Consider the following 5,241-nt stretch of genomic DNA (forward strand, 5'->3'; position numbering starts at 1 on the left):
CAGTCTTCCTTCAGTCATAGTGGCCATTTTCTCCTTTACGCCATTCATTGTTTCCAGGTGTTACTGGCTCCTTTCTTTTCTAGCCTCTGAACAGTAAATAATGCCTTTCCAATAAGGAATAATGCATTGCAGTGATACTTTTCAAGAGATAGGAACTCCTATGAGTTATTCTTACGCTGCATTTGATCTTAGGGCTCAATTATTGCTTCCACATGTAGCAGGTGGAATGCACCTCTGTGAGCAGTTTTGCAGTATTCCACGGCAGCTGTTTCTGCTTCTTAGTTGTTAGTACTGCTTTTGTTATAATGAAGAATACATAGTAGTGGTAATTTTCCTGAGGTTCAAATTCCTTTAATTTTATTTATTTGGCCTATAAGTACTGCTTTTGCAGTAATGAAATAAAAAAAATCCCTTGGCTCTATTTATTTGGGCCGTAAGTACTGCTTTTGCAGTAAGGAAGAATGAATGCACTGTACCATATTTTGAAAAGTTTCATGAAAAATAATAAAATGGCTGAGAAGAAGGAGACTTGAATAAAGTGTATGTGCTGTCATTGCCAGGTGCCTTCATGTTTTAACTCATGTTTTGCAATTTTTCAAGAAATTTTTAAAAAATGATTTTATCATTGACTCATGTCAGCAGGATTTATGTCGTCCACCGTCTTCTGGGACATATTGGATCCCAGATAATGGGTATCAAAATCTATAACTCATAACAAAAATTCTGAATTGGTCCTTTCATCAGCATGCCTTCATTACTGAAAACACATAATATAATCCAAAACCTCAAGGGAGAAAATTATTGGGTCGTGAAAAACCAAGAAACCCATTGCCGTCGAGTTGATTCCCACTCATAGCAACCCAATAGGACAGAGTGGAACTGCCCCATAGGGTTTCCAAGGAGCAGCTAGTGGATTTGAACTGCCGAACTTTTGGTTAGCAGCCAAGCTCTTAACCACTGCCCCCCACCCCCACCCCCCTGTCCTAGGCAACCGCTAATCTATTTTCTGTCTCTATGGATTTGCCTATTCTGGACATTCATATAAATGGAATTGTACAACAGATGATCTTTTGCGACTGGCTTAGGTCCCTGGGTGGAGCAAACGGTTTGCATAACTAAGACAGAAGCCACTACTGCTTCCCTTTGTTCCTTGTACATAATGCTGCCAAATCAGGTATGGAAACACCATCCCGCTAACTCCATGGTGCTGATTGCCTCCCAGGTTTTGATCCTAGACTTTTATGAAGTATTTTATAAATACAAAAAGATATACATCACACAGGAGCCCTGGTGGCACAACGGTTAAGTGCTCAGCTATTAACCAAAAGGTTAGTGGTTCAAACCCACACAGCAGCTCTGAGGGAGAAAGACCTGGTGATCTGTTGTCAGAAATATTACAGCCACGAAAACTCTATGGGACAGTTCTACTTTGTCACGTGGAGTCACTGGGAGTCGGAATCAACTTGACAGCACCTAACAACAACACACATCACACTCTCTCACACATGTAGTGTGAAGGGTAGCAAAGCATGCATCCATGTGCTCATTCCCCATCTTAAGAAATAAAACATTACCAATGCTTGTGAAGCCCCTGTGTGCCCCCCGTAACCATAACACTCCCTGCAAAGGTAGCAACTAATCTGAAATTTGTGTTTATCATGTTCTTGCTTTTTGTTACATGTTTATTACAAATGTATGTAACACTAGATATGTACAATGTGTTACTAAGTTTTGGATATTTGGGTACTAATCCAAATGCACCATAGCCCTGGTGGGGTAGTGGTTAAGTGCTACAGCTGCTAACCAAAAGGTTGGCAGTTCAAATCCACCAGGCACTCCTTGGAAACCCTATGGGGCAGTTCTACTCTGTCCTATAGGGTCGCTATGAGTTGGAATTGACTCAACAGCATTGGGTTTGGTTTTTAATCCAAATGCAACCATACTTGCTTTCTTTTTCACTCAATATTATGTTTTTGAGATTCATCCATGTCGGGATGTGAAACCACAGCCCATAATTTTTCCTTGTTGTGTAGAATTTCACTGTGAATATACTACAATTTATTTATCCATTCCCCTATTGCTGGACATTTGGGCTGTTTCTAGCTTTTTGCTAACACAAAAAGTGTTGCCAAAGAATCATATATGTCTCCTGGTGCACGAGTCACTCTAGGGTATCAGCCTGGTCCTAAAAGTTTTTATTGCCCAGTGGCAAATGCCTGTTCTCTGGTTTGGTTTTCCTTCCAGCTCAGAGTTCTAAGTCCAATACTCTACTCTCCATTAAATTTGTCGTGTGTATCAGCTAGGATTCATGACTGTGAGTGACAAAAAGCCCAACTCAGGTAAGGTTAGGTCACAAAAAAGAAAAAAAAAAAGTCGGGGGAGGAGGACTGTATTCAGTCGCATGACTAAGCAGTTTCGAGAGAGACTAATTTGATCTTGGACTCAACACTGCTGACTGGGTTCGGTGTGTCTCTCCATCTTGGGACTGGCTACCTCTGTCTTGCCTCCATCGTCAGACAGGCTCTCCCCTCCTGAAGGCCAAATGGCGGCAGTCACTTCGGCCTCACCTGCGCGCACATTCAAGCCCAGTGGGACCGAGTGCGCACCTTTGCCTCCGCAGCCCTAAGAAAACGTCAGCTGTGCCTGCGAACTGCCCATTTCTAAGCAATCGCAGTGGCCGAAGGAAAGCAGTACCCTGCTCTGATTGGTCAGGCCTGAGCCACAAGCCCCGCCCCGGAGCCGAAATGGAGTTGGTGGGAGCACCAAGCTTGATGGCGGAAGTGGAGGAGAGGGGAGTTCCTCAGAGGGAAATGGGGACACTGTTCGTAAAAGAAGAGTAGTGACCACAGGGTAGCCCAAAAATCAACATACTTGGGCCCGCTGTGTGATCTGGGACAAAGTACTTGTGGTCCTTGGGTGTTCGTTTATTTGTGGATGAGAGTGATTGGCTAAGATCTGCTAGACCCGTTTAGCTTTGAACTTTGACTGTGGGCTCTGGAGGCCTGTCATTCTCCTCGGGACTGTTGTTCCTTCTAAAATCATAGCGGGCGGGGCCTGCTCCTCTCCAGAACTTCATGTGTTAGCATTTGTGTTTCCAGTCCTCCACATGGTTTACGTCTCAGAGATGTTAGACACGCTGAGATCCCCTCTGTGAGCATATCCCTCGTCAAACAAACGGATCTCTCAGATTAGCTCACCGTAGGAAAACTCCCCAAACTGAGCACTCCACGGAGACCAGCCATTTATAAAGCGCCTAATCACAGTCGCCAGTTTCAGGCTGCAAACTTCAGAGTCTTCTGTGGATATTCACCTTCTTAAGCCCCTGACTCTCCCCTGACTTAAGCCCCTGATTTGTTCATTTTCTTCCTTTAAAATGTCTCTCAGACTCTCTCTCCCTGGTTCTTCTTGCTTGCTCACTCTGATGAATCCAGCTGCCATGTTGTGAGCTGCCCCGCGGAGGGGCCCATGTGGCAAGGAGCTGAGAGCGATCTTAGAGCAACAGCCCGTGAGTAACTGAGTCCTGCTGGTGGCGTCGTCACTGAGCTTGGAGGCAGAGCCTTCCCCAGTTGAGCTTTGAGAAGGCTGTAGCCGGGGCCGAGACCTGGATTACAGAGAGCCAGCTAAGTCACGCCTGGACTCCTGCTCCACAGAAACTGAGTGAGCTTCAGAAAACCATTGTTAGGAAATGGAGACAGTGGGTAACCTGAGCGTGTTCCTGAACTATAAGGAAATAAATCTAAGATTGCACCATCCAGGGTGACAGGGTTGTTTTGTTTTCTAATGGATGTCCTACATCAGGTTAAGTAAATTCTCTTTTATTCCTAAATCATTAAGAGTTTTTCATAAATCCTGGGTTATTAAGAGTGTTTCATAAATCCTAAATTTGTGTTAAATTTTATCAAGCAATTATTTTTATATTGTTATTCTCGTTTGGTCTATAAATTGCTAAATAACATGTATAAATTTTCTAACATAAAACCTTTCTTGCATTGTTGAGATAAATCCAGCTTGGTCAGGAAAAGGAACTGTGTCTCAGATTCATTCTTTGCTTGCCAATCCCACTGCTACCACCTGTGTTGAGCAAAGGGCAGAGCACCAGCCCACTCCTGGGACTGGTGATGAGATAGCCTGTCGGGCCTTCCTGCCTCTGTTTGGCTCTGGGCCTGGCCCAGGAGGAGGCTACTGGCTGCAGGAAGAGCCTTGTGCAATCCACACAGGAGCCTTCGGGTGGGTACCTGATAGGTGCTGAGTCACAGTCCTCACCCAGATCAGGGCAGGGCTGACGGGGCCTCCTGGTCCTTGGGGAGCAAGGGGGGTGTAACAGCAGCTAGTCAGCTGGGGGAGGGGCGAGACAAATACACACGCACAGATGCACACTCACACGCCAGGCGTTTCCCTGAGCTCAGCCCAGCCCGCACTGAGGGATGCATGAGACTCAGTTCAGCTCGCACTCTCTCTCTCTCTCTCTCTCTCTCTCTCTCTCTCTCTCTCTCTCTCGGCTTTATTGGAAGTTCTCAAGTGGAAAGAATCTTTTTTTCTACTTGTGCCCCCTCACTCTCTAGAGCCTAGGGCATGCTACAAAGCAAGTGCCCACAGAGGCAGGGCGATATGGTGATTAAAGCTTGGGCATTGGTTTTGAAAGCTTTAGGTTCTAGTTTTGCCACTTTTGAGCTTAGTGATCTTGGGAAAGTTGCTTAACCCCTACTGATGCCCACCAGCCAAAGACCACCAGGGACACTCCTCCAGTCAGACAAATTTGGAGTCATTGGTACTTGTTGCAACGGAGGAGACCATTCATCATGGGGAACCGGGGAGTGTCTCAGTAAACGGGTGCTGTTGTTATTGTTAGTAACTGTCAAGTAGGCCCCCCGATTCGTGGAGACCCCATGCACGATTAAACAAAATGCTGTTCAGTCCTGCACTGGAATCCCCATGATGGATTGCAGATTGGACCATTGTGATCCATAGGGTTTTTATTGGCTGATTCGTAAAAATAGATTGACAGGCCTTTCTTCCAGATGGTGTTATACCAGTACAGGTACAAATTGCCATCGAGTTAACTCTGCTCATGGTAACCCCTGTGGGTGTCAGAGTAGAACTGTGCTGTGTAGGGTTTTTGGTGGCTAAAGTTTTGAAAGTAGCTCTCTAGCCTTTTTTTCCAAGGCACCTCTGAATGGACGCGAACCTCCAGCCTTTCGATTAGCAGCGTAGCCATTAACCATTTGCATCACAAAAACAAGA

Source organism: Trichechus manatus, unplaced genomic scaffold (assembly GCF_000243295.1).
Source record: "Trichechus manatus latirostris isolate Lorelei unplaced genomic scaffold, TriManLat1.0 scaffold00076, whole genome shotgun sequence".
In the NCBI taxonomy this organism is placed as follows: domain Eukaryota; kingdom Metazoa; phylum Chordata; class Mammalia; order Sirenia; family Trichechidae; genus Trichechus; species Trichechus manatus.